This window comes from Zosterops lateralis (assembly GCF_965231275.1).
Source record: "Zosterops lateralis genome assembly, chromosome: 8".
Classification (NCBI taxonomy): Eukaryota; Metazoa; Chordata; class Aves; order Passeriformes; family Zosteropidae; genus Zosterops; species Zosterops lateralis.
This window is the reverse complement of record NC_139768.1, coordinates 4,614,448-4,630,519: the sequence shown is the minus strand read 5'-3', so window position 1 is coordinate 4,630,519 and position 16,072 is coordinate 4,614,448. Positions and strand designations below refer to the sequence as shown.

Genomic DNA, 16,072 nt, shown 5'->3' with positions numbered 1-16,072 from the left:
TTTGGAAAAAGCATTCAGTGACATGAATGAAGTTGCAACAGAAAAGAACAAACCAAGAATGTGTGTGTCTGTGTATATATTTTTCATCTAGAGGCCACAGGGGAGAGCACAGGTCAGTAGGCAGGCACTGGGTGAGAAGTGTTACCATACCTGACATTGCCTGCAAGCCAATAAAAAAAACTGAAGCAATAGTAACCACCTACACCCATGTCCACTGCTTCCTAAAGTATTTTCTATAGAGGAATTGCTTACAAAGATGAAGTGAATCCTTGTTGCTTTCGTAGAGAACCCATGAAAAAGTCTGTTTTCATCATGTGGAAAAATAAAATTGTTCTGTAGACTTGAAATAGTTTGCTTATAGTGTAGCAGGAGATGGTTTGCAGTCAGTGGCATGTATCTGAAATGGGAGTAGTAGGAGCACAGAAGTGACATATTGAGGGTTATCTCTCTCCCATCTGCCCCTTTGCACCAGTGTAAAAAAAATAAAATAAAAAGACAAACTGATTTTATCTTTGCCTCTTTCTCCGCCATAGTCCCAGGAGCATGACAAGATTTCCAAGAGAGTTAGGAAGCATTTAAATCTTCTCAGCTTGCTGAAATAGTCATTTCTCTCTACTAAATGAGGAAGCTGTTGAGGAGTGGTATTGAAAGTTACTCATTTATTTCTTTGCTCTGGCTTTGTAAAACTGACTTCCCCCTCTCTGATACAGGAGTTTGTGGCAGACCCCCATGACTATGATCTGATGGAACTGAGGCAAGTCGGGTCACTAAACTTGGCTCCTTCTGTAAAGATAAGAGCTCCCATTAAATCCCAGAAAAATACAGCAGATAAGAGTGCAGATGGTACTAGAATATAGAATATAGACCCTAACTTTGTCAGGGCTTTAAATATTAAAATCGTGGGGCTTTTCACCCAGAAGAATGTCTTCAGAGAGGTAAAGATGATTCAAAGCAAGAGAAAAGCAATTTGGAGAGGACATCCTATACAGGAGAAAATAGAAATGTTTTGATGAGATCTGAGGCACTGCAGAAGTTTCGTGTTTCCTTCTGGAAAGTCCCTGCCTCGTGAAGGTTTGTCATTTCTAATACCTCATCACAGAAATCATCTTTAAGCAAAAGCAAAAATATTTTTTTTCTATTGATGTTGATTTTTGTAAATATGTCTAATATTGCCTTGCCTAAAGTAAAAAGAAATGCAACTTTGATAACTTTATTTCTCTTAACTTCGGTAAAAACAATTTGCTTTCACTCTACTAACTTTTCTTTGTAGGTATGAAAATATACTGCATCTCCTTTAAGAAAAAATTTTAACATAAATTTAAGTTTTAAAGCCAACACAGCATTCTTCCAACAGCAGGTCCTCCTGGCCCAGATAAGTGTCCTGCAGAAAAAGACTTAAGTGTGTTAAGCCTCACTTTAATAATCTGCCATCATTTTTTAATTTGAAATGTTGATTATAAAGGTGCAGTAGTCAGTTAATAGTGTGGAGAATTGACATTGACTGTTTGGCCTAAAGTTAAAAGCTGTGGTAATGACCTACGGTTTCTCAGTTCTTGGATGTGCTGAACTGAAAATCTGTTAAAGACACTTAACTTGCCGCAGCAGAAGATTTAACACTTTTAGAAAATCAGAACAAATTATGCTTTCTGAAGTTGAAGTACCCAAAATTTCATTTCCTCATCTTCTCCAGGTTGTGTGCTCTCATTTAAGCTGGTCTCACTGCACCTGAACTTTCACTTCAGTTTCTGGTAGAGGAGATACTTGAGTGTGTGTTCTTGAAGTACTTTAAGTAATTAAAATAAATTAAGTGATTAAAATACAGTTGTCTGGTTAAGCTTCCAAAGAATATGTTCAACTGTAGTGTTTACTTAACAGTGGATTTAAATATAAAACAAAAAGCAAAACCACATTTATGGCCTAAGGAAACATGCACAATTTTTCTGATTTTACTTTGAAGGCTTCATTAAAAACAGCTCACCATCAAACTTCCCATTTTAAAGCTTCTGCTGTGAAATATTTAATCCTTAACACCAAGTCTTTTGACTGTGGACAGTCGGCCCACCAAGGTAACAGTAGACAGAGAGACTCAACTGATGCATATGAATTAAAAAGAGGATAGTTCCTGTCATTTGCAGGGGAAGGATTCTAGACTTGATCAGGGTATTTCAAAGTGTCTCTTGGGACAAGATTCTGTTCTGGTGCCTGTACATGGTAAAAGCACAACTTTTGTGGAACTCTCCATGTGATATTGCAGGAGAGAAATAAGAAACAGGGTTAAATACTGTTGGATATTTTCCAGATTATGGAAATGTATATTTTTGTTGCTATACTATTGCTTCGTATTCTATCAGAATGTAAATTATTTAACAGATGGATGCAGTTATTAGAAGATCTTGAAGTGTGAACATTCCAAGGTGTAGACTTGCTCTTAGACTCAAAGTAGGCTGGATCTATGCTAGAAATCCTCCAGTAAAATAGGATATGTTTATATGCATGAGAGAAGCTTTCTTTTAGTGATATCAGAGAAACCCTCAATTGTAAATTTAATTTCAGAGAGAGCCCAATAAGGGCAATATAAGGCACAGCCTCTTGCCAGGGCAATATAAGGCACAGCCTCTTGCCAGTGTGAGCTGTGTCTGTGCTTGGTAGGAGCTGGCAGCAGAGCTTTCTTCTCTGGTTGTGCTGCTAAATATTTCTCAGGCCTAGAAGACTTTCCACCTCCTTTAAAGAAATACATAAACTGCTTTAAAGAGAAATATACAAAAGATGGTAAAAAGAAAAATAAAAAAATGTGAGTGTAGCTATTTGGTAGGAATGTGCCAGGTAAATATTGGTGATCTGTGAGTGATACTTTTGTGTGAGAATTATATGTTTTGGTAACTTCAGGTTCTACTGTACTCAGCCTATTTAACCCATAAGCTCTGATGCTTTAAAATGAATCACAGTTTAAGTAGGATTGAATGCCCTTAATGGAATCCCTCTATATCTATATGTAGGTATATGGTTATTTATCTTGCATGCCCTTCTATTTTGTTCCTAACTATTGTGTTTTCATTATTTTATTTGAGAAGATGTAATATTATGCTCTCTATGTAATAAGGAAAGTTCTTCTCAAATCTAAGTAATAGGTAGCGAAGGGTTAAAAATCTAAGATCCTATTAATGTGGAGAAATGCTGACACAAGTTCTTCAGTTCTTTTCCTGACAGAACACCCATCTTTAATTTGCTCCTCTCTTTACCCATATAACATTGTACATCTGTCCTTGAAAACAGCTCCTGCAGCATGAGCGTAGCCAGTGGAGTCAATTTAGCAAAGGTTGCTGTCTGTGTCCTAGCAGAGCAGGCAGACAGCCTGGAGCTATGACTTATAATCAGCTGAACAGGTATATGAATAATTACTAAAGATAGAAACCTGTGTTAATTGCTGGGTTTCATCCTGGTCTCATAAATTGTTACAGAATCACCCCCCTCTAGCATTAACCATCACACTTCTCCTAGCATTAACGTGTCAAAATGAGTATTTTTTCTCAGCTCATAAGTAATCTAGTGGATTTGGGAACTTCTTTAGTTTCAGTATTCTTGCTAATCAGACCAATACTCTCTGAGAGTCCTTTAGATCCACTTTGAAGCTTTGAGGCCTTGAAGTTGACTGAGAGCTGAGTTTGCCAGTTTCTGAAAGCAAAAACTGATGTTAAGCTGTTGCTTCTCTTAAAATTATTGTCGGCTAAGAGATTTCTTTAACTCTGAGCAAAGCCACTTTCTTTTCAGACCATTCCATTTTTTCTTCAATCACTCTACGTGTGATTATCAAAACCAAGAAAATGCTAAAGAATGCCTCTCCCCCTCTAGTTCTGTCCTGTTGCCAATACAGTCATCCTCAGTAAGTGGGAAAAATTAAGGGACACTCTTAGAAATTGATTAGAGTACGAGGGAAAGAGCCACAGTGACTGCATTTGGTCTTCACCAAGAGCATTTTGCCTTATTAGGCTACTTAGCAAGCTAAACTGTACTTTATCTCACAGTCCTCTAAAAATAACTCTGTATGGCTTTCTGGCAGATTGATATAAAAAGTGTATGATGATGGTACATGGGGTTGTTTAAATACAAAGCTAGAAGCATGAGCTGGCCTCTGAATGATGAATGTCTTTGTATTCCAGAATGGAAGCTTTCCAAGACAGTGATGCATAGCCACCAATTTGTAACTTTTCTTTTAATTTGTAGCTTTGGGCTTTTATCTATTTGATGATTATATAACCCCTCATATGTTTGATATGGCACCATGAAACATCTGAATGCACTTTCGATAGTTTTCTACACTCCACAATTGAGTTGAAGAAAGTGACATTCAGTGTTGTTTTCATAGTTTTTTAAATAAAAAAAAAAATTAAAAAAAAATTAAAAAAAAAAGACAACAACAAAAAACCACTGCATCTCAACTTTCTCATTTTAATACTCTCACAGTTCACTCATACCACAGAGAAAAAGTTCTGTCATGAACTTGACTATGTATAGAATGTAAATAGTGAGAGTAATGAAGGACATATCTTCTCTTTACATCCTTTACATCCTGCATTTTTGTCCCACTCAGAATGTTTGTATCACATATCCCTTCTCACAACTGATACCTTCCATATATTAGTGGATTGGTTTTAAAAAGTAGAAATAAAAAGGATATAAGAAAATAGCCTAGATTTCCTCTCAAACCTATTTTTGGAGTAGAGGCAGCTAGGTGAAATGGGACCAAGAGGAGTCTCCATGCAGAGGGGAAGACAACTCCAACTGAGCCAGAAAACCAGGGCAGCATCTCCTCACACTGCTGTGATGGGGCTGGGATGTGGAGTGTTAACTGGATATGAAAGCTTAGAAGGAAAAGATAAAAGAAAATAGTCACTGGGATCGACTATTCATGGAGGACTTATTCGTTTGAGATCTTAATGAGGAATATTCATACAATTCATATTTCTGGAAAATAATTGTGAAGAGTCAAAGCAGTTCAGACTGGATTTACAATGCCAAGGAGTGTTCAGGAGCCCTAGCAGGGCTTCTCATTTCCAAGCTTCAGTTTCATTTACTCTTTTGCATCCCATTAGTTCTACATTGCCTCACAAGCTGCTGTTCTAATAGTTTTCTATCTTCTTTCAGTGAGACCTGATTAAGTTGCTGTCTTCAGAGCTGCCTCCTTATCCCCTTGAACAATTAATCAGGGAGAGAGAAAGCTTAGCTCTAATTAACCCACAGCTTGCCAGAGGTGGGGCTTCTGCTATATGCTCAGTAAAACAGAATATTTTTAGGGAGAATAAATTCTTAACCAGCTTGAAAAGAAGCACAAAAGTTTTATGAAGTGCATACTAAAACTTTCTTAGAGAGATAGTAGTCCTCATTGTATTTGAAAGACTTGCTTTGTTATAACAAAGTTTTTAGTACTTTGCAGAACATATGAATACTGAAAGATTTGTTTGAAATCTAAAGAACGGTTCATCAGATATTCCCCCAAAGTGGTAGAAGGCTAAAAATGTCTAAACTACGTGAGGACAATGAAGCAGTTTCCAAGATGTGGTATAGAAATATTTTATCAAAACTTAGTGAAAAATATGGATGTTTTAGAAATCCACTTGATCATGGTAAAAAAACAGTTTTTGAATGGAAATAGCTTCAGTTAATTTTGATTTCTTTCCAATTTTCTAGAGATGTCATGAGCTCTAGCCCAGGTACCAAAAGAAGCACTGAAAGCCATTTGTGCCATGCTCCAGTTTACCAAGGAATTCCACTAGAAGCATCCAAAAGTTAGAAAAGCAATGAAGCTCCCATGTCATGAAAAGCAGATTTTAAAACATACATTAGCATTTTTAGCAAAATAGATACATTAAAATAAGGGCAGAATATCACAGGTGGGGTATGTTGCATTTGTCTTTAAAACTGCCTGAGGAGCAAGTCAGGTTGTGAGGGGGCAGCTGCAGTGGCTCTGCTGTGGATGAAATAGAGCTGGGGACAGCTCTGAGCTGGTGCCATCAGTACAGTGATACCTGAGGTCTGTAAAGCCTCTCTTCTGACTCCCACACTACATTATAGATGGGGGTTTTTCTTAATGTACTTTTGTTCTTTGTTTCTGCATGTTTTGGTCACTTTTGTTTTGCAGTTCTGTGTAAAAGTACAGCTGTGAAGAGAAGCAAAGATACAAACATAATGAATGGCCTCACTGTGTATTTCTGAGTGTTTTGGGGTTTTTTTTGCATTGTAATTTCATAGATCATCTTGTTTCTCTGCACATGGTAAAGACATTAAATCAAAAGAAAGAACAGAGGAAATAGAGATTAGTAAGTTGCAACATTATTAGATGGACTGAAGGTAGATTTCCTTTTCCAAATATTTTGTCAATTGACAGAGGTGTTCTTTGGAGTGCCTAAAGGTCTATCCTGAGTCTTTGCAGAGGCTTGAAGGAGTATTGTTTTATAATGGGGTAACAAGAATAGGAGCATTTCCATGGTCTTGAAAGTTAAATAGGACATAAGTGTCTTTCAGAAGATTTTGAGTGTTTTGGTCCAATTGCTGTGTGCATCCAAAACAGCATTTGATGTTTCCAGGTTCAGGTCAGAGGGTTCATCAAAACATTTAGTTACCAAGGGCTACATGCAAACAGTGGTCATGGGCAGCAGGAAAAAAAAAAGCAAATGCTGTGTTACTACATTTTATAACTTCCTTACCTTTGTTTTATAAATCCTAATGCAGAAAGGGACCAAAGGGAGTATGTACCTTAGTCATAGAATTCTTTGCAATGTGCTAATCTCTTACTTAAACAGGATAGAACTAAACCATGTGAAAAGATCTTCCTTTATTTTGCTTTTAAATACTGGGTTTTCTTTTCACGCCTCTTTTTAAAAGGAGTTTATTTGATTATGTAAAAATGGGTTATGCATGAAAGACACTTGATGCAGAGTTAAAGGATTTTAATTTTTGTTTTTTAAAGTACATGGTTGGTTTTTTACTGGGATGCAGCCATTAGATTTATAACAGCTTCAACTGATTCAACCTACTGTGAAACATTAGGAAAAATCGACAAGGCCACTGATCCATGTATTCTGTGTATTTCAACTACATAATTGTAAGCCTTCTGAAGAGATTTTTGAATCCTTTGAATCAACAGTAAAATATATACATATCCAGGGAACTAATTCTTGGGCAAATAACCTGCTCTAGACAAATATTGTAAGGAACTACCCTGCTGTGTTCAGCAGTGCAGCAAAACTCGCATGAATAAAGATTGGTCCCCGAGATAAACCTTTAAATCTTTGGTCATAGAAAATTTGCATTGCTAAAAGATTATATTATGACTCAGTGGGCAATAACTGCTATTACAGCTACTTGAAGAGATTTTCCTTACCCATTTATGCTTTCTTTCTCTGCTCTTTTCTCAGCATACCTCTCACAATATTATAGTAGAACATGATGCTGTCCCTCCTCCTAGAGTCTGCTTCATACTGAAGTATCCAAATGGGTGATTTGTTCTCCACCCCTCTGCAGCCTCTCCTTTTTTTGCTGTTGGTGGTCTTCATCTTTATTACAGGTGTTGATCTATTTGATTAATTTCTTGCAATATCACCAAAGAGGGGCAAGGCAGGAGAGAAGTGAGAATTATACCCAAAGGCTGCCTCACTTGAAGCAGTTGAAGATAAGCATTGTGCTGTTTATGTTGAGCAGTCAAAGGCACCTGAAAACATGTTAATGTGTTCCCATCATTATCCTGTTCACCATAAAAAATTGGTGTTCCATGGGGATGTCTATTGCACCATCTCAATTTAAGGACAGGCTTCTGATTTCTTAAAAATACATTCCTTCAGAGAGGTGTCTTGGCATGGACAGCAGTGAGCAGTAAGTACCATAAGAACGTGATTTGCTTCTGTGCCAAGCAGTGACTGACAGGACTGAGATCTAGAAAGTTTGTTGGTAATGTTGTTTCACATTGACAGCATATGCTAAACAGACAAACGTTGCCTCCTGCTTTGAGATAAATAGGACTTCTCTGAAAATCTTCCAACTCTTCTCCTTAATCAGCTAGAGGTGGTCCAAGTGAGTGTCTCCTCTTTCCCCCTGTATAGAACTCAAAGATGTTCTGACCCCTGTCCCTGTCTCCCCTCCCCTGGGGGGCTGAGCTGGGACAACAACCAGCAGCAGGAACAACTCCCCCAGACACTGGGATTCCTGAGGCCTCAACAGAGCCACACAAAGCACAGCCAAGGAGCCTGCTCTCCCACTCCTGCATGGAAAAGGTGCTTCCCAGTACAGACCTGCTTCTCCCACTAGTACGTGTCTTCAGTGAGTTGTGTTAATAGTTACCATTGCCTGAGATAACCTTCCTGGTGATGTAATTCGACATACTGCTGTCAGAGGGGCTTAAACATAGTAATCTTTAAAAATGATTGGGAATTTGCCCCGGAGAAAAAACTGTTGTGATTAATTTCTACAAATGATAAACCACTCCTTCTTCAAAATACTGCATGCTATGAAGTGTGATTTAATCCATTTGACTACAGAGCCTGATGCTTCTGACAACTGTGACTCAAATGTCATCACAGAAAGTGATATTTCAAGTGGCAGGGTGGGATTAGAAACCTGCTGAAGATTTGTCAAAGGAGAAGTAAGTACATAATTTTTAGATAAGTGATTTGTCTACACTAAACCACTTCCTCTCAAAAGACAGGCAGCTTTAAAAGAGAAACTTACTCTGTTACACTAGAAGGAGCAATTTAATTGCAGAGAAATACTACTTATGATGGTAGGTAGAAAAAAAAATATAGGATACTGGGCAATGTGTTTTCTATACAGAAAAAAAACAAAACAAAACAAAAACAAAAACAAAACAAAAAAAAATCACTTTTTGCCCTCAATTAAGAAAATAACTTTATTGAGGCTTTTATGAGGAAGGAGCCAATCTCAGTATCTGGGACCTCATGACCACCTGATACATTCTTGTTGCTGTTTTGAGTGTTTTTTTCAAAATAGAAAAAATACCATGATAGCTTATGAATTATGTGAAAACTCTGTAAATTCAGTAAAACCTGAAACAAGCACAGAAATGTTTATTCTATCAAGAATTCATGTAGCATTAGAGCAATTATCAATTTCAGTCACATCCACCAAGTCTGAACTCAGTGCACTTACATTAGCCAGGGCAATTTGGTCCTTGTTTGGGATTATTGACATACTTCCCATTGCTTTGACAATCCCCTAAAACTTGTGCTTCCTATATCTCTTCTGCCAGTCTGGCTGTATAATTTACACCTCCTGAAAGCATCTCTCTGCTCTGAAAGGCAATGAAAAAAAAAAAAAAAAGTGCAAGGTTCTGTACTTTTCTTCCATGTGACCGAATCTGAAGTTTGACCAACTGCAATGGAAACTTCATTTTGTGTAAGAGTTTGTTCCAGCAGCCCCGTGGGGTCCACCTTTATCTCTGAAGAGCTCACTGGAGGCTTGCCCAGGCTGTACAGACTCTGTGCTGTGGATGCTGGCCCAGCAATGAGTCCTGGACCACCTGTAGCAGCCGTGCTGCTGTCAAGTGTTCCTTGTGCAGCTCTGAGATTGCATGAAGTGTGGAGGGTTTGGTTTGCAGTTCTGCTTGGCCTGATGGCTGTGGAGAACAAGCAGTAACCCCTGTCTGACAGGCTGACCTTGAGATCCTACATCAGGAGCAGAAGTTAAGTGAGAGCACTCATAACTCCTACCTGTTTGTAGTGGATTCCCAAGGGGGGGGGGGACGAAAAAGAACATGAAATCTGACTTTTTTCTTTTTTTTTCTTTTTTTTGGTGGAATCATTTTTCAGAGAAGAGCTGCTCTTTGATATCTATGATAGTTTGCTGCTCCTACCTGTCATGTTGCCAACTCTCTGCTAAAGGTGTTTGGGAAGCACAGTTTAGTGGCTGTAAGCATGGCAAGGGAAGCTGGGGCCATTTTTTTTTTCAGGAGGAATTTTACTGGAGGAGACAGTATTTATTTTTTTTTTCAAGTCCTCCTGTTTTTATTGCTTGTATTTTGTTTGTTCCTGGCTGGAACCTGCCAGAGGGCCGGGTGCGCCTTTAAGAGGTGGAGGTGCCTTTGTGCAGGTCGTGCGGGGAAGGAAGTGGCTCTGCACCCAGGAGGGCGGCAGGAAAACACTGGTGCTCGCCCGGCCACAACTCAAACTGCCAGTTTTCCCTTTGAGAACCAGCAGAGAACTGTAGAACTGTCACATTAGCTTCCTGGGGGGCTGACTGTTTGTTGCGTTGTTTTTTGGGTTTGTTTTCCCCCGACCACCGCAGGCACAGCTGGACACATCCAAAACCCTTTCCTGAGCATCCTCAACCAGCAGTGGCGTGGGGACGGGTGATGTCTTTGGAGCAGCGTGCGGCCCCCAAAGGTGAAGACCTGAACTGGCAAACACATCTCAAGGAACCCGCAGGTGCGGTTCTGGTGTCAGCCCGCATCCCCCGCCTGCCTCAGTTTCCCTTGGCGGGAGCGCTGGGAGCATCCTGGGGTCCACAGTGGGCGCCGCAGCTCCAGCCACCTCCACCACCAGCCCTGCAGAACCCGGTACCTGTGCCCGGCCCCCGGTACCTGTGCCCGGCCCCCGGTACCTGTGCCCGGTCCGGTCCGGTGCAGAAGGAAACTCCAGCCCCGGGCTCTGCTCGGCCGCCGAGCCTGCCCTGGACGTTAATTAGCATGACTAGTTTGATGGATTTCGTCAAAAGCATTCAGCAAACAGGGGTAGGGGGGAAGCGAGGGGATAAGATTTCCCAAATCTCAAGACTTTTCAGCCCCGCTGCCCTTAATGGTTTGTTAGGCGGGCTGGAACAAGTGTTGCTTCCAATTAATTGATGGAGGGGGTTTATTTTAGTGTTTTGGCCGGGTGCCAGAGGCAGAGGCTTTGTCCTAGCGTTTTAAGCACCACCCCTCCTTGCAAGTTTGAAATGTGAGCTGCCTGGGTGGTTTTTTTTTTTTTTTTTTTCCTCCTCTCTTTCTCTCTCTCTTCCTTCTGGCAAAGTGGCTGTGGCTGCTCTGTGTGTGTGTGTGTGTGTGTGTGTGTGCGCACCAGAATGAGAGAAGGACATTCCTCTCTGTGTAATGGGAAAGCGAGACATGGATCACTAGAGACAGAAAAGAGAAACCATCAATATCAGTAACATGCAGCCGAGGTGAGATTTTTTTTTTTTTTTTTTTCCCTGAGCGTTTTGATTTTTTTTTTCTTTAAAACCCTTTTCGGAAGATTTACAGCCGCCTTCTGCCATGCTGTATGCCAAAGATGTACTCCTAAAGCAATGTCATAGGGATGCTTACATGTCTGTCGCCGTTTTAGGTCTGCTGGCGTACGTGTGAAGTTTTAAAGCTTAACCTGATTCTCTTTATTGTCTCTGGAGGGTTGTAGCTTGAGCACAAATAGCCTGTTGGCAAGTACGGCATGAGCCCATTAGCAAGACTCCATCTGTGATTGGTTTTGCCTGGAAACCGGGAGACAAGCAATGAATAATTGATGTGTGTTGTGCAGTAGCTGGACAGGCAAAGAGGAGAGAGAGAAGAGAGAGAGAGAGAGAGGGAGAAACAGAGCAGGGTGCCCTCAGAGGGGGAGAGCGAACAAGCTTGAAAATAGCTACTGGCTGCCTTGTGCTGAGATGAAGGCAACCCCGGCTGTCTTTGTTCTGCACTGGCTGCTTTCTGCCTAGAAGTGTTTGCAGACATATGTGGCCTCTCTGCAGCAGCAGCGGCGGCGGAGGCAGAGAGGAGGGAGGGGCGGCGGAGGCAGCCCGGGCTGGTGACTGGGATGTAACTCGGGGGTGAGTTGGTTCCGGCGGGGCGGGGGCCGTGTGTGTGCCGTGTCCGTGTGTCTGTCCGTGTGTCCGTGTGTCTGTGCGGAGCGGGTGCATTGTGGGAGCGATGGCAGCGATGGCTCCCACCGCCCCTTTCCCTCTGGCTGCAGCTGCAGCCGCTGAACCCAAAGGCGGCACCGATTTATTTATCACTGGCCTTTCCCTGCAACTTTGGCACTGTCAGAACGTGACAAGCCGTTCTGCAAACGGCGGTGACAATGCTGCTGCCACCATTTCATTTCTGCTGTCTCTGTAAAGACCTCGCCGTGCAGAACTCAACATCTGTGGCATCTTGTTTCGTAGATCTCAAAAGTAGTGTTAGCATCAATGGCAGCCTCGGGTATTCCAGTTGGCAAGGTTTTTTTTGCCCCTTATGTTTAGTAGTAACGAGTGTCTTGTTTATTTTTTTTTCCTGTATAAAAACTCAAAAGATTATTTAATTTGTGTATGATTTAAGGAGTTTTGAGAAAGTTTCAAACTAGTGATGCCAGGCTGGAATTCGGGAAGTTGGTTTTATTTGTTCAGTTTAGTTAGTTGGCTTAATGCAAGTAACATCTAAAAACTGAATAAAATAGCATATATCAATGTACACCAAAAACAAAATGCAAAGGATCTGTGCAGCTTCAGTGCTTGCAATTCAGACATTGACAGCAGGATCTGTTGGGGCAAGAGAGGTTGCTCTTGTAGATAACAGCTCTTTGAATTGGAAAAATTGCTGTGTAAGGTAAAATAGATTTTGCATAAAGTACCATCAGTGATTCTGGGTCCACTAAAGCCACTGTCAAAACAAGTTGTGACTTCAGTCTTATGAACAGTTTGTCTTGAGTTCAGGCGAGTCCGTTATAAGATCTGGTTGAAAATCCCTTACTTACCTGTCATCTTTTGATGAAATAAACACTTTCTGTGAACATCTCATGGGATGAACTGGTTAAATTGAACCCACATTTTTGACAACTTACCTTGGCTCATAATACTATAGAAGATAATGTTCATTCTGCAAATCTGTAGATGTTGGAATGAGAAGTTATTGTGGAGACAGTTTCTTTCAAGAAGTCATGTCTCAGGTTAAACTAACCAGGTCATTAGGCTGGGGTGACCTCAGAAAAGCAATTAGCATGACTGAAATCCTGCTTGGAAATGGAAATACAAAAAACTAAGATCTAGCTAAAATTGCTTTATGTTGCCTAATGTTGCCTGTATTTTTTGTTCAAGTTAGAAGTTTATTACAGTTATATTGGTAATAAAGTAATTATCAGCATCTAATCATGCATAAAAGTGGAAGCTCCTCTGAGTTGAGCAGAAGCATGTCTTTCCATGCTGTCACCAATCTGCTTAGCAGAATTTTGTTCCTCTTTTTTGCTAAGCATTTAAATGGAGATGGTAGCTAAAGTGCAATACAACATGTGAACAAAAGTTTGGGTTTATGTATATCAGAGGAACTCAGTAATGCTGCAGTTTAAATGAACAGAAGAGTGTTACCAAGGGCTTGGTATCAAATTTATGGTCAAAGTTTGATTTAAACCACTACTTAACATTGATTTGATTCCCACTCACCCCACCTTTACCCCTTTCTGGTGGAACCATCAGAAAATCCCTGGGGAAATATATCTGCAAATGCAGTGAAATTTCACCAGTAAAGAAGGCATCTGAATGAGCAAGGTACAGTTTCATGTAGCAATTGACAATACTGATCATAAGAGAGGTTTGAAACGTGGCCATAAGCCTTTAATCTTCTGTAGGTCAGAGTAGAATGGGTACAAATGTCAAAGGTGTGTGTGTCAATGTCTGTGATCCTGGCTGAAGTGTTGCTGTGTTTCTATTTCAGTGAAAAACACTTGCACCCTCTTGGTATTATTTGTGCTGAAAGTAGCATTTAGTCCTGGGACCCTTAAGTTGGATGAATGCTCCAGGAACATCCAAGAGAGCTTGAGGACAGGGGACAGCTATTGGTTACAAAGCAAAGAAACAGAGCATGCAAACCAACGCTGAGAGAAAAATAGAGGATACTTAGGCTCAATGAATAAACAATTTGTTGTTGTAGTAACAGGTGCTGTATTAATTACAGTGAGATAGTTGAGAGAGAATAGCCTGGCAAAACAGGCTTGCTGTTGCCATAAGAGTTAGCACAGCAATTAGTTCAAGAGAGTCTCTGAATCCAATGCCCCAAGCCCCTGCAATTACAAGATGTGTAACTAAGACAAGAGAATAGTGTTTTTCTATGTCACGAGGTAAGCTGAGGACACAGAAGTTCCCACGTTATCCTCAGCTGTCGCTGGGACTGTGACAATGCAAGACTTGCTTTCTCATGACCATTCCACCAGCAAAAGGGATATTGCTGATAAACAGTGACCAAAAATCATTAGAGTGAAGCCATTAGGAAACTGTCACTCTGTGGAATGGCACAACTGTAACTTTTTTTTTCTCTTAAAAAAAAAAATTAACTGTGAATTATATTAAAAAACATTAAAAAGTGCTAATCAGGGAAGGAGCTAACCAGCAGGAAAAAAAATAACCCCAAAACCTTACTGCGTGAAACATTGTTAAAATGATGTTCCAGAGATCTCAGTGAAGATGCTCTTTGGTTTGCTTCCTCTCAGTGGGAGAACAGAGAGTGCCACAGGAAATACTTTCCTCTGAGGCTGCTCTGGCAAGGGAACTTCTGTTTTCTCTGGGGTGGAACAAACAGAAGTTGCTTCTAACAGGCTGCCATGAAACTGCTTGTAAGCAGCTGGACAGCAAGGTTTTTGCTCAAGGAAAAAAAAAAATAATAAGGGTGGGGAAAAGTGGCTTCCTCCCAGCCTGCTCAGCCATTGCTGCATTGTAGTTCAGAGCTCTGCAGGCTAAAGCTGGGTGATCCCACTGAAGTCTCAGAAGCCTTGCTGGGCATGTGGAGAGCTGTGCAGGCTGAGCAGATGGTTCCCTGCTTCTTGTACCTTGCAGGATACAGCAGAGACATATCCAGAGGGTTTAAAAAAAAAAAAAAAAATCATGTAACAAATGCCCACTAAATTTCCTAGAGTTTGTTTTCCTTGTACTGCCTTTCCAGAAGAAACCAGAAAGTTCTGTGAAGAAAGCCAGTAGACATGACATCTGTAGTGTGGTGTTACTGGCTGTTTCTTTGAAGTAACCAAAACAAAGAAAAAAGAAAATTAATTAAAAATAACTAAAAATTGACACAGTTGAAAGAATATATTAAGTTCATATCATTTGGCTGTTCTAACAGCAGGATAGGAATCAAAATTCTGCAGGGTATACCTTCTTCTAAAATGCTGAAGCAAAACAGTATTTTGGTATATAAAACAGTTGTTTTAAAAGTAACTAAAAACAGTTTGAAGTTACTGGACAAAGCCTTTTAAACCAGCCTGTAAAGTGATGAGCTGGCCTTCAAATGAAATGGCTGTTTCACTAATTGTGAGAGGTACAGCAATGCACAGTAAAGCAGAGCAGTAATAGCTTCCAAGGCACGGGGAAGAGTGCACATCCATTCATCATCAGGGGGAAAGCAGCCAGCCAGTCTGGCTTTTGCTGACAATTCAGTAAGGAAACAAGAGAAACCCAGAAAGAACACAGACAGTTTTTTTGTTTCTATTTTTAATTGGAAGTTGCTTGAAGAATTTTGCCCTTAAAATCAAGACAAAGTGTAGTTATAAAGAAAAATGAGTGACATTGGGACAGTAATTACTTCTGCAGTGTGGAAGGCTGCCACTCAGCCCACCTCTAATAAATACTATACATTTCTTCAATTCTTGACCTGGATCATTCTTAAATATTCTCTGGAGTGTGTTACTAATCCTGAGTCTTAGCTTATTTGGGATCATTCTATTGACAGTAATCCAGTGCAACCAAGGACAGTTTTACCTATTTCATTAAAAAAAAAAAAAAAAAAAAATTAATTTTGTTCTCAGTTGTCTTGTTAGTACCAATAAAATGTTCTGACAGCCAGTTAAGCTCCTAATTCTTGTTTATCATAACTGAAGTACAGCTCTCAATATTTTGATGGGTAATCCTTAATGTTTGTTTATAAACTTCTAATCCTCAAACTGAATTTTGTTGTTAGTAGTTTGTGGTTTCTATACTTCCTCAGTGCCCCTTGCATCTATTAAATGAAGTTTCAGGAGGTAGGTAAAGCTGGACTCTGTTGACATCCTAGAAGCAGACAAAATCCCACAATTGTTGGTTAATACAAGCTTGTTAGAAAGCTATTTGGATATAGTGTTATAGTACCTGGAGAGGTTCATTC

At 40.1% G+C, this 16,072-nt stretch overlaps 1 protein-coding gene across 7 annotated transcripts in view; it reads left to right on the top strand.

Moving 5' to 3' along the window:
- Positions 1–16,072, top strand: part of ZMIZ1 (zinc finger MIZ-type containing 1) — a 285,149-nt gene that overhangs the window by 183,279 nt on the left and 85,798 nt on the right. The window contains exon 1 of one of the 7 annotated variants that reach the window (XM_083865866.1): positions 10,718–11,163. The exons of the other annotated variants lie outside the window; for them this stretch is intronic. The gene's annotated coding sequence lies outside the window, so the exon portion shown is untranslated. Of the gene's footprint in view, positions 1–10,717; positions 11,164–16,072 lie in introns of those variants that run through there. 7 annotated transcript variants of the gene reach the window in all.